Source organism: Poecilia mexicana, unplaced genomic scaffold (assembly GCF_051168715.1).
Source record: "Poecilia mexicana isolate PSO_F unplaced genomic scaffold, ASM5116871v1 scaffold_3, whole genome shotgun sequence".
In the NCBI taxonomy this organism is placed as follows: Eukaryota; Metazoa; Chordata; class Actinopteri; order Cyprinodontiformes; family Poeciliidae; genus Poecilia; species Poecilia mexicana.
Window position 1 is genome coordinate 3,676,231 of NW_028263372.1, and position 15,954 is coordinate 3,692,184.

General features: G+C 38.8%; 1 protein-coding gene and 1 pseudogene across 1 annotated transcript in view; one reads left to right on the top strand and one right to left on the bottom strand.

Moving 5' to 3' along the window:
* The window catches only part of dok4 (docking protein 4), a 52,536-nt gene that overhangs the window by 11,999 nt on the left and 24,583 nt on the right, over positions 1-15,954 (top strand). The gene's annotated exons all lie outside the window — the stretch shown is intronic.
* Positions 10,091-11,697, bottom strand: LOC106903791 (syncytin-B-like; annotated as a pseudogene).

The following is a 15,954-nucleotide window of genomic DNA, read 5'->3' on the forward strand; positions in this document are numbered from 1 at the left end:
AGCTTCTGTCGTTGACCTGAACCATACATGCAGCCTTTGTGATCATTATTCAACATTAAATAAACATCGTGTGCTATCTGGGTAGTTCTTCCCCAAACCTTGACGTCAATCAAACTGACCTGCGTTTTTTCAGTTCAGCAAAACCCCGTTAATCAGACGTCAATTAATATCATGTGTGTTGAATTAGGGAAATGCCTAAAACTTGTAGGGCCTGGAGGACCAGTGCTGAAACACACTGGATTCGACGTCGGCATTTCATTTATTTGATGTCAACCACAAAACAACATTGATTCAATGACACAGTTTCAACATTAGTTAATTGGCTAGAATTGAATGGTCGACAACTGATGGTGTCGGTTGAGGTCGACACCATCAGTTGTCGACCTCAACCAAACATGCAACCTTTGTGATGATAATTCAACATTGAATTAACATATTTTCCAACAAGCCAACAGCGAAGCAGCTGTGTGTTTGGGACATCCCACTCATATAAACGGTGGGGGTGGACCGCTCCGCTCCTTTTAGTAAGTTGTAGATGTTTTTGTGTCAATATATCACACACACAGTCAGTGAGAATTGTTATGAACAAGTAAGAAAATGTACAGAAAGGAATCACCACCGACTATCCTCTACAGTGGTTAATTTAAATGTGATAACCCCCGCTCAGTAATAAAATACTCTGACCCAGAGCTCTGATGAGGAGGAGAGGAGGGGAAGGGGTGCGGCAATACATCTGACATTGATTCAATATTGATCAGATGTTGATCAGACATCAGCATTTCAGTCATTAGATTTCAGCCACAAAACAACATTGATTCAATGACACAGTTTCAACATTGGTTACTTGGCTAGAGGTGGATGGTTGTTTGATGGTTGATCCACCGTCATTTGTCGTCTTCAACCAAAAATCAACCATTAATCAGACTTCGGCATTTCAGTGATCAGATTTCAACCACAAAACAACGTTGATTCAATGTCACAGTTTCAACGGTTTGATTGGATGGTTGTTTGATGGTTGATCCACCGTCATTTGTCGACTTCAACCAAAAATCAACGATTCTAACTATTTTTCAACGTTGATTTAACATCATGTGCTATCTGGGAATGTGAGATGGACTTAGGGAAAATGGATTATCGAACCAAGTGGAAATATTTAGTCTAATAAGGATTATGACCACGAAACAGCAAAGGTAGGACTGAATTTATGCTTTTCGCTTTGTGAAATGAGCAATTTCTTTTTTTCTTCTTTAGCTGCTGGTTCAGTGAGTTTTGCACGTAGCGTGGTGACTCTGGTATTGTTGGAAACGGCAGAGCTTCGGCTTTACTCTGATTGATAGTTTGTGAGGATCGGGCCACCTAGCTCTTTCACTGTTGAGTTTTTTACCGGGTATGCCTCGTTAGCCTCGTTAGCATCTAATTACGTTTTTTTTTTTTATCAAGCTGCTTAGTGTTCAAGCTGGGTGTTGTTGAGGTAGAAAATATTGTTTCTGTCATTTAGAGGAGCTTTTCCCCGATCCGTGGATATGCAATATGCCTATATTGATAAATGTATAGCATGTGTTTTCAATTGATCTTGTTGCGGCAAGGGCCGAGGACCCAAATTTGGGTCCTCTCGTGAATGACAGGTTTTAATTGTGCCAAAAATTAAGAGTTTCCTGTTTCTGCGTTGAGTTCAGGCAGCCTCCCACAGTTCTAACACATGATTAAGCAGGGACAGAAATACGATGGAAATATTTTTTTTATGGGTTGTGCTGTTACCATTCATCGAGAGCAAATGGAAATACATTTAGAGAGATTGAAAATTAGTTAAAAAAAATAAATAATTTTTGCTGACTTTAAAGAATCTATTGATTATATGTTTACCCTGTGTGAAGTAAGCAAGTGTTGTATCAGCTTTATTGACGTTTCAGTTCTCTAAAGCAAACTAAACTGTACTGCTCTCTGTCTGCAAACCTGAAAGACTTTTTAAAGTTAGTACTAGATAAAAATTGAGTAACATAAGTCGAACTGTGGAGGATTGCAACCCTTTTTTCTCTATACAGTGAAATAAGCTCCTAACTGACAATAGTACACAAATTATGCATATTAAAATCATTTGCTGTTGTTGCTAGTTTTAGTGCAACAAAGGGTCCTTTGGAAAAACTTAATGAAAATTTTAGCAAATCACCTTTTTCTTGTTAGTAAATTAGACAGAAACCCATTCTATGGTTTACTACATGTAGTAAAATTATTTGGTTTTTTGTTGGGGTTTTTTTGTACAACATAATAAGCCTTCCGGTCACCTTGTTACCTTTGACCTTTTGCTCGTGACACATGATGTAATTGCCTCTCGCACAGTGAGATAAGGCGGCTAACTGGAGCTCAACGTAGCAAACGTTCTAGAAAACAGAACAGTTTTTGGTGAATTAAAAAAAAAAAAAACGTTTTGGTGAATAAAGTGGAGTAGACTTGTTACTTGTCAGATGATGGAAAACGTTGAACGTTGTATCGTTTCTGCTTCAGCACGGACTCGCAGTTTAAGCAGAGAGGTAATGAAATACAACAGACACTGACAGGCCTCTGTCTGCCTTTCTCTGAATAACTAGTGGGAGGAGACAACCAGGTGAGAAAAAATTGTTCTTATCTATCGATTCAGTATTTTTATCATACAAACATTAGGCTGTTGTTGCGCTATTAGCTAGCTGCTAGCTAACGACTTTGCTAGCAAGCAAGACAACTAAAAAGCTTCTTCCCTGTGTACGAGGCACATCACCCGTCCAAAACTTATCTCCATAATGGATATATGTCCGATCTTCTAATTTCCTTTGCTGCATAATGTACATCGCATTTATTCTAGCTTTAGGTAAATGTATCTTGAAGGAGAATAGCACTTAAATAAAAGTCCAACAAGGATATTCATTTAGAATTAAAAATAACTCACCCTGAACAACATGATAGTATGTAATAAAAGCGAGTCATTAATGAAGGGGAAAAAACTCAACCCAGACCTTAAGATTAGGGTCTGGTTGGCAGAGTATGAATTTAATTTTTTCCCCAATTATTCAATGAAAAAAAAAAAAAAAAAACCTCAGTTAAGTAAAATAAAACTGTAATCAAAACTTTGGGATTTGTAATGATTTTTTTAAAACAAAAAGTTTTGTTTAAAAAAACTTTTTTTTTTAATTAAATAACTCATTTTTGTCTTGTGAACTTAACCCTAACCCTATATCTTTTGTTGCAATTTTAGGCCCTGCCCATGACGTCATGTGAGAATCACAAGCAAAACTTTGAGTCACAAACAAAATTTAGAATATCAAGAAAAGATTTATGACAAGTGCAAATAAGTTTTTTTTTGCAAAAAAAAAAATCACTTCATTAGACAAAAATGTGATTTTAGTTTAAAAAAAAGGTTTTTAAGCAAAACTGAGTAGGCTTTTCTCATGGTGCCATGCATTGATAATTCAATATTTGCTTTTGTTTTGTTTTTTCTTTCTTTTTTCTCCATTTCCACGTTAAAGTTTGATCCAGCTCTGCTTTCCTGAATGGACCATCTTCATCTCCACTGCAAGTGTAGCAAACATGATGGCTACACTTGCAGCCATCATGTTGCAAGTGTTGTACTGTAATCTCTTTTTTTATAGATTACAGTACACTAAAAGGTTGCATTGGGCCCTTGTTTATATTTTTAATAGTGTAATTCTGTAAAGACAAAATATGTCTGGTGGTCTAGCTTTGATTTACATATCTTGTTAAATTGTGGGTTTGAATATTGAAATACTTTCCTATAACAAAGTAGACCTGCAGAAAGAAATTACTAATAAAATATCTTACATATGCATGCATCTCACAATTTTCTAATTTATCTTTGTTTATTAAACTCTGAAAGCTGTGTGGCTTTGTTAATATTCTGTCCTAGAAGGCGGTTAGATGTGCCCTTTTTTTTTTTTTTGAGCACCTGCCCCTATAGTGGTTTCTGCATGGCCCTGGATGGCTCAATGTAAAGATTGTAGAGAACTTTGGGTCCTCTGAACTAGAGAAAGCACTAACTACAGGCCATTTTTCACAACTGTTAGGATAATAGATGAATTACATCACTGTTATCTTCACTGTTATATTTTTCTCTTTGGTTAACCAGGCCACATCAAATGGCTAATTACAATGATACCGAACGGTTTTATGTCATACTGACCCAGGACAGCTGTGGCTACAATCCAGCAGCTTGCTATCATCAGTGTGTGAACGGAAATTACTAATTTCATGTAAAACATCTTTAAATGTTCCGCTAAAAGCACTATGTAAGTCTGATGTCATTTCATTTAATTTCATTTAATTTGTGATTGAAATTCAACATTATTTAAAGGGGAAGTATTATTGACTTTACTGAGTTTTATATCGTGTCATTATTACTTCATCAAAAACCCACCTGGAATGTTGCTTTGATTCTTTCATTCATGTCTGAGAAATCCTTAAATCTCCCCTAGCAACCATTCAGGGGTGCCTAAATGCTTGGTCTCACAAAGCGCCAAAGCACCTTCTAAAAGCTGCAGTCTCCATTTTTTTTAAACAACTGTGGCATTTTTATAACAATTGCACGTAACATAGTTACTTTATTGTGGTATAAAATGTCACTATGTGCCTGGAAAATACATAAAACCCTTTGAGTACCAAGTGCAGTCAGTGAATTCAAACATAAGGCAAGGGAAGACCTAGTACACAGTCATGGGTGACCCAACAAAAACACATATATTAAAAAAGAAATCCGCCCTAAGCTTTACAGAACTAATAAGAAACAAAGCAAGTTAGTGCTGAAATTTGCTCTTTATTTGGCAGATTGAAACATTGTGATCTGCTTTGTAAAAAGCCTAAATGAACAAAAAAGAGTAAAATACAAAATAGAAATGGCTGATTTCTATTTTGTATAGAATAGAAATCAGCTGTCAGCCGATTTTGAAATGGCTGACAGTAATTTTAAACATGGCTAGACCTTCCTCCCTCCTCACAAATCTTCACTAATTGTCAATGGAGAAATAAAGTGGAAGGGGGCATTTCTGTTTTATTAAACTTTGAACATGTTTACTTATGTAGCACATTCTATAAATTTAATACCTCTGGTAGAATTAGGTTTACTCAGGAGTCTTCTCCCCAGCAAATAATGAGGCCCTTGTTTCTGAGCTTTTAATTGCTTACTGGTCTCTGTTATCACAGCAGTCATAAAGGCATGATAATAACTAAGTCTTGTAATGGTAGTCTAGAGAGAGAGAGAGGGCCTCAGTGGGAAGTAGATGGTGGGTTTGGTAGGTAATTGTGATCTAGGATGATGTTGGACACAGTGACCAAAAGAACATGGCCACTAAAAGCAAATAGTTTCACATGTCAGCTGTCAGTAATTGAAAAAGCTGTTAAGAACTTTTGAGTGTATCCTACGGTGGCCGACAGGTGCAAATGCGCAGCAAAAGAGAAAACATGCAAACAAAAGAAAAGACACACCCCCGAATTAAATGCAGCAAACAAAAAAGAAAACACCCCCGAATTAAATGCAGCAAACAAAAAAGAAAACACCCCCGAATTAAATGCAGCAAACAAAAAGAAAACACCCCCGAATTAAATGCAGCAAACAAAAAAGAAAACACCCCCGAATTAAATGCAGCAAACAAAAAAGAAAACACCCCCGAATTAGAAAACACCCCCGAATTAAATGCAGCAAACAAAAAAGAAAACACCCCCGAATTAGAAAACACCCCCGAATTAAATGCAGCAAACAAAAAAGAAAACACCCCCGAATTAGAAAACACCCCCGAATTAAATGCAGCAAACAAAAAAGAAAACACCCCCGAATGAAATGCAGCAAACAAAAAAGAAAACACCCCCGAATGAAATGCAGCAAACAAAAAGTGTTGAAAACGGAAGTGCTCCAGACCACTATGGGGAGTCTAACAAAAAATAGCTGTGTCCGAATTCAGGCTCTGCATCCTTTCAAGGGCCCTGAGAAACTGATCCTTCGAAGCATAGACATAATAAAAGAGTAGACCCTCCCCCCCACGATTGGCTGCTCCGGCGCAAATACACTTTGCTTTGCTCAACCAAAACAGCAGAAGATGCCTTCAGCACTGCGGAATATTGTTGATCGGATCGACGGACTACTGACGTGAGGGCTCGACAGACTTTTCGCAAGTAAGATGGACATATTACTGTGTATTTTTGTGATTAGAATATTACTATACTGTATTTATGTCCACTGGCGAAATACCAGCTAATGCTAGCTATAGTGCTTGGTGTTCAGCCCCCGCTCTGACAGCTAACCGAGATTCCGTAAATCTTAAAATGTTTCAGTCATTCTCCAACATTTAGATTATCTGATACAAGAGCCTACTATAGAAATGAAACAATATTATAAAAATCATAACATTCACCAGCAAAGTTTACACAGATGACAATGGCTATTATTTAATTATTTAACTCAGTCAACGTAGGATAACTCGAAAATGTCCCGTTTTTGTTTTGAAGGTTTCCTACGACGTGAGGAAGAAGGGAGAGACAGATTCACTGCACAGCACGGATGAATCTCGTATCGGATTTTGTACCCAATCTCAGCTGCTGAATCACTCTTAAACCAGAACTCGTAGGCTGGAAAACATTATATATATATATATATATATATATATATATATATATATATATATATATATATATATATGTGTGTGTGTGTGTGCATAATCATGCATAGCCTAATGTATTCAGTATTAATGATTATTTATTTATGTTTGTATACTTATATAAGTATGTATTGATAAGACGAGAGCGGTCCATTAGGCGTCTGTCCTTTTATTATGTCTATGTGAGAAACGGCCCGATCTACAGAAGACGGGTCCTTCGAAGGCCACGAATATGGACGACCAGAAGAGAGAAGCTGAAGCCTCCGGCTAGCTGCCTAGCCTCCATCTCGGCGTTATGTTGCTTAGCAACCGTGACAACGTGAAGCACAGAGCAGCGAAGGAAAAAAAACGGACTCAGTTGTTTTTTACTCTTTATTTCTGTATTATTCTTCACCTTTTGTAATAAAGGTTGTTCCATAGTAAAAAGAAAATCTGTCTGATTCTAAAATGTTTAATGTATACAAGGGATATTATTCATTTTCAAATACTCTCCAGATCTCAGGTAGTAAGACATTACAGTTAAATAAACTATGTTTGAAGGCTTAACTTTAATCAGTCAAACCCATTTGCTCAGGAATAAATTAAATACTTTATTAATATCTACATGGAGCGCCCGGCCAGCTGACAGCTTGCGAGTGAAGCTGGCTGTTAATGCAGCGGGAGAAGACATCTCCGAAAACGTCGGAGCAATATTGGAAGTAGGTGATTTATTAATGAACCGAGCAGATATTTCAGATCTACACATCTACATTCTCGCCTAAAAACATTGTAAAAAATAATTTTGTGTAATTTTAAGTGTAATACAGCAAAAATTATTTTGTCGCCATTGCTGCTTTTCTGAACACCCGCTTTAAAGGATGCAGAGCCTGAATTCGGACACAGCTATTTTTTGTTAGACTCCCCATAGTGGTCTGGAGCACTTCCGTTTTCAACACTTTTTGTTTGCTGCATTTCATTCGGGGGTGTCTTCTTTTTTGTTTGCTGCATTTCATTCGGGGGTGTTTTCTTTTTTGTTTGCTGCATTTCATTCGGGGGTGTTTTCTTTTTTGTTTGCCGCATTTAATTCGGGGGTGTTTTCTAATTCGGGGGTGTTTTCTTTTTTGTTTGCTGCATTTAATTCGGGGGTGTTTTCTAATTCGGGGGTGTTTTCTTTTTTGTTTGCTGCATTTAATTCGGGGGTGTTTTCTAATTCGGGGGTGTTTTCTTTTTTGTTTGCTGCATTTGATTCGGGGGTGTTTTCTTTTTTGTTTGCTGCATTTGATTCGGGGGTGTGTCTTTTCTTTTGTTTGCATGTTTTCTCTTTTGCTGCGCATTTGCACCTGTCGGCCACCGTAGTATCCACACATAACTCTAAGTGAACTGTAGACCCACTTACTTGATTTGGCTACTAATAGTTGAAATGAATGTCCACACTTTGAAATACAGTCTTATCCCTGAATAAGTTGTTGCAGTTGTCATGTGTGAAATGTACAATGAAGCACAAATGGACACAATTATTAGAAGCTTTTTTTGACTTCGCAGTTTTAGAACATTCTTACATTGTATTAATATTTTTACACATATCTCTTTTTCTGTGTATTTGTACTGTGCTAATGAGGTCAAATTATTCGCTTTAAAAAAATGAATTCAGGCAGGCAAGGTGGGTGAAGTATCTTGCCCAAGGACACAACAACACAGACAGACAGTTAAGGTGTTTGAACCAGCAACCCACTGACTGCAGGCAAACTCCTACCACCCTCACCATTTTTATAAGTTTCAAAGGATTGGAAACAATTGTAGCAAAGATGTTGGATTTTGATGCCTCCGCTTCAGCATTCTTCTGGGTGGAAAAGCTGGAAACATATAACATATGAAAATATATAGCATTAGTGAATGAAGGAGCTGCCATGTTCTTCCCCTAACTCTGTCTGATGAGGGACAGGAAGGGCTCTTCACTTTAAACTTCCTGGTGAAACACTGCCTCCTCTTTGGTTCCGCCTTTCTTCCTTTTAATTTAACACTGTATTTTGCTCAGTTTTAGTCTCAAAAATAAAATATTGAAATTGTGTTTGCTCCTTGCTGGTAATAAAATTTGTGTAGTAACTTATGATCTTCTAAGCAGATTTAAACAAGCAGTGATTAAAATCTCCCACATTAAAGTGTATCACATCACCCCAATTTAGACATAATAGTTTACTATATTAGTTTATTATATTAAATATTTATATTTAACAACAAATTTAATGTCTGGCAAAATACAAAGTTGATGCTTTTTAATCCTTCCTTTTCACATATATTCACTTATAATCAGAGCTGCAATGCTTCGTTCTGAATTCCTGGGTATTGTAGCTCCACAGACCCCTCGCTTACCTCTGTTCTGATGCTCATTTTATAGCAACTAATTTTGCTGCTGTCTTTTTAAATGTGAATGAGACATTTCACGCCCCGCCCCCTTCAGGGTGCAGAGAATTCCACTCATAGACTGTTCTTCCGTTTTTGTAGTTACCGTATTTTTCAGACTATAAGCCGCTACTTATAGTAGCTTATAGCCTGGTGCAGCTTTTCTGTGAATTTTTTTCTTCATCTGCCAGGGGGCTCTTTAGCAGAAAGTGAATCATTGGAAGTCAAAATTGGAAATCAAAGAAGAAAGTGCTAATTTTCATTTAGAACAAGCACATGCAGGCATGACAGAGAAATTTCTTCAAACTCATATGATGCAGCTTTTAAGTTGAAAGCTATCTACTATCGATCTGGCAGTACAGGAGGGAAATAGAGCCGCTGCACGTAAGCTCAGCATAACAAATCCATGGTTCGGCGTTGGAGATGCAGAACTGCATCCTTAATAAATCCAGCAGATTTATTAGGACGCAATGTGTATCGCACCAGCAGTGCTCTCTGATGATGCATAAAAAATCTGGTGCAGATTGATGGGTATTTTTCTCAAACCTACATAAAAGAACCACAGACAACGTATATGAATTTTATAACCAAGCTTTTGCAAAAGGAGTAGACTCCGCCAACTGCTCCTCCGAGCCGTTCACAGAGCGTTCTGGTCTGCTTCCGCGTGAGCCCGTTTTATTGTCAAAGCAGAACAGCCACAGGGAGCAACCAGGAAAAACAACAGAGGTCGTAAAACATTTAACCCAAACAACTAGTAACCCAGTTCCAGGTGTGATATCTGATCTACGGTCTGAGCCCGGTTCAAATCTCAGTCAAACTGTCAACAAAGAAGAGGGAAGATAAACATAAGACAAAATACGACTGCACACAGGCAGTTCCTAAGTTAGGAGGTATTCCGGTTGATAAGAATTTAATGTCTGGGAAACACAGAGTTAACTGTCTCACATGAAGATGAACAGACAGTCGTGACCTCCAGGTCAGTTCATACACACAGAAGGAAGAGAACACTTTAAACTGAAAATCACAATAATACTGAATGTTAATTAACTATTGATTAACATTAGACTGAATATGAACTAAAGTAATAACAAAATGATACCAAAAAATCTCTAACATTCCCCCCTTTTTATCATTTTACTATGTGTGTAAACTTTATACAAAAGCCAAGTATAGAAAAGAAAAGAACCAATAAATGCAAGAATTTTTTTTTCCTTTTTTTTTCTAGTCTAAACATAAAAAGTACACAATGAATAAATGAATACAATGAATAAATGAAATGAATAAAAACAAAAGAAAAACAGCAAAGAATCAAATGCAGTTTTCTCATCACTAACACCACTTGTTTGTCACATTTTCGGTGTAGGAATCATACAGGATGTGATATAATCTGTTTATTGATTACAGCAAGTCATCATTGTTCAGAAAATCATCAGAAACTCGAAACAAGTCATCTTCAGTTGTCTCATAGGATGCCTTTGCTAGCTGATAGTTGACAACAGTTGTGTTAATTGTTTTAAACATCATATTTCATAAGACAAGGAATAATGCAACCCGTAAAAAGACAGAACAGAACTAAAACAATCAGAATAGGTGTCACGAGCTTTAACAGTAAAGTCCACCATGGTCCAGATGTGAGCCATGAAAACAAATCAAAAGAGGGTGAGCCGCGTGTTCCACTCTCCACATATTTTTTTTAGGTCTTCCAGCTCATATAGAGCATCAGAAATAGTTCCTCCAGAACTGTTTCATCAGGCACAAAAGTGCAGCACGCTGGGCCAATGATTTTACAAACACCTCCCTGAGAGGCTGTGAGGAAATCCAGTACAACACGGTTTTGCAGAACCATGTTTCTCAGTTCAGTCAGCTCTCTCATGGTGCCATTGGCCAGCTGGTATGTGATGTTGATTAGTCGCAGTAATCCATACCTGTTTATCTCAACGTGGTCCCGAATCTCACCTACTCCAACCCACGGAAACAGGCTTTGCATGAATTTTTCTCCGCCGTTCCAAATCCTGAATTCCCATGGAACTCCAGTATGTGTTGTGAGGCCTCCCCATCTTTTGACCTCTGGCATAACTGTTCGTTTGGAGCGGGTGCGTAGATCATTTTGTGCTTTCCTGATGAACGCAATCGGGTTGATTAAAGGAACCACAGCACACAGTCCTCCCCAATTTTCTGGCAAGAACATGTACGCTTCATTCCCACATATGAAGTACCAACCTGCCAACATCCGTGAGCCATAATCTCCTGGCACTATGGCGCTGCACAGTGTTGTCTCCTGTCTCCTCTTTGTCTTATGCGTGATGTTGAAACTCCTCTCCTGAAGCAGGTTGTCACAGTCTGGGTCGTCTTTCCAGACTTTGGAGTGTGGAGTCATCCTTTGACCCCTGGAGGCTGTGCAGTCGATGAAATCCTGTGTCGATTCGCAGTAGGTGTAAACTCTGTTACACAAGTTCCAGGGTAACGTCCCTGGTCGGAGACCTGAGTTGTGTAAGGAAACCGGCAGCTGCGCACACACGTAGCAGTTCACAGCATGTCCCTCATAAGCGGTTCTATTCATCAGTTTCCACCACAGGTTGGTGCTGTAGTTGTGTGGGTGGAACTCAGGCTCGCTTCCTCCTCCAAACATCAAACATGAAGCAGTCACAGCGCAGTAGAAGATCCATCTGGCATATGGAGTCTCCATTGCTGCTCAGCGCGCAGACATCAGAACCCCCAAACTAAAGGAGTGAGGATCTGTCGAGTTTCTTCACTGGCGTTGAGACGAACCGCCCTATTGGTCAGGAACCCCTTTGAAGCCAGCCTTCCCCCCACTCGGGATTAGGGATCCAACACTCTCTGCAGCTTGCAGTGACTGAGATGTATCCAGCTGGGTCTTTCAGCAATCTTTACAGCTGTTGGTGTGGTTATCAGCACCTGGAATGGTCCTTCCCAGCGTGGGCTGGCCCAATTCTTTCTTTTGATGACTTTTATGTAGACCCAGTCACCTGGCTTGATGGGGGTGGTTTCCTGTAGAGGAGGACAGTCAGACGGCAGTAAATTTGCATTTAACACCTCTTTCTGTTTCAGGATCCTGATCATATAATCTGCTAATGTCTGTTCTTCATCTGCTTTCTGTAAGTCAGGAGCAAACAGAGGCAATCTGTATACTCTCCCATGAATTATTTCAAAAGGTGTTAGACCATCAGCTGTCGGGGTGATCCTCATATAGAGCTTCACCAAGTCTAAACATTCTGGCCAGGGTCGGCCAGTGTCTGCCATGCATTTTCTTAATCTGCTTTTCACAGTACCATTTGTTCTTTCCACCAACCCTGCAGTCTGTGGGTGATAGGCACAATGGTTTTTCAATGTCATTCCCAAGTGAGTAGCCATGTTTTGTATCACTTGGTTTACAAAATGTGGTCCATTGTCACTATAAACAGTCTGTGGGATGCCATGTGTTGGGATAATAGTTTTGCAGATAGCCTTAGCTACCGTCAAAGCTTCTGCATGTTTTGTGTAACTATTTCAACCCATTTAGAAAAAGCATCAATCATCATCTAACAGTATTTGTTAACTCAAAAGTTCATAAAAATTTTTATGTAAGAATTTAGTAGTTATATAGTATTACCTATATAGTATTACCTCACCATTTTCCCTTTCCTTATCCAAACACATATAAACATGAAACATGTTAAAAGCTGTAGTCTCTTTTATCCTGTACAATATTACATTTTAAAGTGTAGAATGTAAGTTTATGTTAACTTCATCTGAGTCACGTCTCACCAGAGAACAATGGATTTATCTAAATTTGTTGATCTTAGTGCTGCAGACTGTGAGGTCAGCGGGCAGTCCTCCTCTCAAGGCCTAAGAGAGACATGAGGCTGGATAATGTCCAGGTCGGTACCTTACTCTGACCTCTGACCCCTCCAGTTATACAGCCAAAGGATCATTTCACCAAGTTGGTGTTATAATCTGATTACAACACAATACATTAAACATTGTTCTCTGAGGAGAATTTTATTATTTAATTTTATTTTTCAGCTTCTCCTCCTTCAGGAAAGTCATAATTCCACTTTTAGCATACAAAGAAGTTGTTCCCATGTTTTTTATTTCAGTGAGACGTCTCTCAACTGGTTTTTCTTTGAAAGTGTAGGAACGCTAAAAAACAAAACAAACAAAACAAAACCAGTATTTCCTAAAAGTAATTATTTCTGACTTGTGAGGCTTAAACCTAATTTTCAGTAACATTAAATATTATTTTGCATGCACTGGTTTTGCACAGGAATTCAATTTCTTTTATTTATTTATTTTTTACTTAACATGTAACAAGCTGCACATGTGTCCACCATTTCATCAATTTAGTCTGGTGCTTTGTCTTTTTGGGGTGTGGTAGAGTCTGATCATGCTGAGGATTTCTCCTGTTTGTGGTCCCCTCACTCCATCATCCCTCCTGCTGCCCCGTGCAGCATTCTTTGAAGGGCAGTTTCTTGACCAGTGGCCAGTATTGCCACAAGTCCAACAGCCATTTAAATGCTGTGGATTTTGTGGGGTGTTATTTTGGGGTTGTCGCCTATTGTGACCTCCTCTGCCTCTGCTTCTTCCGCGTCCTTTAGTCCGGCCGTTGGAAAAGGCAGAGGTTTCCAAACCTCCAAATTCATCCAGGTGAAAAACATCTACTCCTTTCACAGCCTTAATGGCCTCTTCTAAGGTCCAGGGTATAAAAACATATACGTTTTGTGCACCTTCCTCTAATGAGGGGTACAGTCATGCTGCTGGGACTGGGGCAGACGGAGCTGCTGCAGCGGCGGGGGGAGGGTTGGCTGCAGGAGCTTGTGCTCCCTGCACCGCTACATCATTCCGTGTGCTTAGAATGACTTTATTATCTTTCGGTCTAACAAATAAGTTTTTTGCTTCTACGAATTTTTTGTCTTTAGTCTTTTTAATTTGTTCTTTCTGGTCTATGGCTGCTTTTAACCATAATTTAGCACACCTTTGTTCATCCTCCTTTTTAGCCTTTTTTATTCCTGTTTTTCTTTCTACACTACTCTCCAAAATTCCCACAATTGTTTGCCATTGATCAATTTTTAGCTTCCCATCTATTTTATATTTCTTTTTCCATTTTTTCATGTGTACAATGCTACCAGGAAATCTGGACAGCATGTACTTTTCATCCCCATCAGGGCCCTCAGCGAGTGAGGAATTACAAGAATTTGTGTTTCCCTTTATTTAGATCACTTGTAATTTTAGCTTGAAAATTTTAGTATCATGTGCTCTCTCAGAGAAAGTGCCGTAGGTCAGCGCTCAGTGCCTCCTGAAGAACAGGTTTCTACTTGGAGCCTAGCTTCCAAGCGGTTCTTCACTTTGGATTCTAATTCCGAAGACAGAGAGTTTTACTCCCAGAGAGAGAAGCACCATTCACTCCTTCATGCACACACATCAACAAAGCAGCAGACAAAACACCAATATCAGCACAGTAATAACAGAACAGTAATAATAAGCTTCCTATCTACGTGAGGACTTGCCCTTAAGGAGTGTCCTCGAAGTAAGGGGTCTCTAAGAGCCTTACCTTTTGCCTTTAGTTGAAACTGTCAACTGGGACTCTAACCCTTTATAACTTCTTTAGTCAAACCGATATTTGACAAGGACTCAAACCTTTATAACTTCTTTAGTTTTAAAATTCACCTAAATTTCTGTAGTTTTCGGGTTGTCCAGTTGGATCTCGTCACTCCGCCGTTGGCAGACAAAGTCGGACCTACGTCGCTGGCCCAGCGAAGAATTTTGCTTCCTGGGTCTTTCTTTCCAGGTCCAGTTGACTCTGGCCATGCATGGATTCAGCGCGTCTTCCTCTGCCTGACAGCGGGGGGGTGAGAGATCCTGGGTTTCGGCACCAAGTAATGATGGGTATTTTTCTCGAACCTACATAAAAGAACCACAGACAACGTATATGAATTTTATGACCAAGCTTTTGCAAAAGGAGAAGATTCCGCCAACTGCTCCTCCGAGCCGTTCACAGAGCGTTCTGGTCTGCTTCCGCGTGAGCCCGTTTTATTGTCAAAGCTGAACAGCCACAGGGAGCAACCAGGAAAAACAACAGAGGTCGTAAAACATTTAACCCAAACAACTAGCAACCCAGTTCCAGGTGTGATATCTGATCTACGGTCTGAGCCCGGTTCAAATCTCAGTCAAACTGTCAACAAAGAAGAGGGAAGATAAACATAAGACAAAATACGACTGCACACAGGCAGTTCCTAAGTTAGGAGGTATTCCGGTTGATAAGAATTTAATGTCTGGGAAACACAGAGTTAACTGTCTCACATGAAGATGAACAGACAGTCGTGACCTCCAGGTCAGTTCATACACACAGAAGGAAGAGAACACTTTAAACTGAAAATCACAATAATACTGAATGTTAATTAACTATTGATTAACATTAAACTGAATATGAACTAAAGTAATAACAAAAATGATAATACCAAAAAATCTCTAACACAGATCGGTTGATTCTTAGAGATATAGCTATTGGAATAACCTAGAGGGTGCAGTGGCGTTAAACTGCAATTTGATGCTCTTTTGGGTTCTTTAGAGGTTAACAGAGATCAATCATAACAAGTTTGGTGTAAATCGGATAATGCTCGTATGATTTAAAGACAATGATATGCAAAGGGATTAGAATTCACCATTCAACCATGCCCAAATGCTCCAGCCAGCAGCCAGTGTTGAAAAAAGGATTTACCATCATGTTGTTCTATTTCATTAAACTATAACTCTATAGTTTGTGCAGATTTAAACCTGTGTTTAAATCTGCGTTTAGTTTAGTTTGTGTTTAGTTTGTGCAGGTTTAAATCTGCACAAACTATAACTCTATAGTTTGTGCAGATTTAAACCTGTGTTTAAATCTTTAAGTCCTTCTTTTACTCAAAAGAAGGAAAACAGTGGGAAAACAGGAGACTTCTTGTTGAAA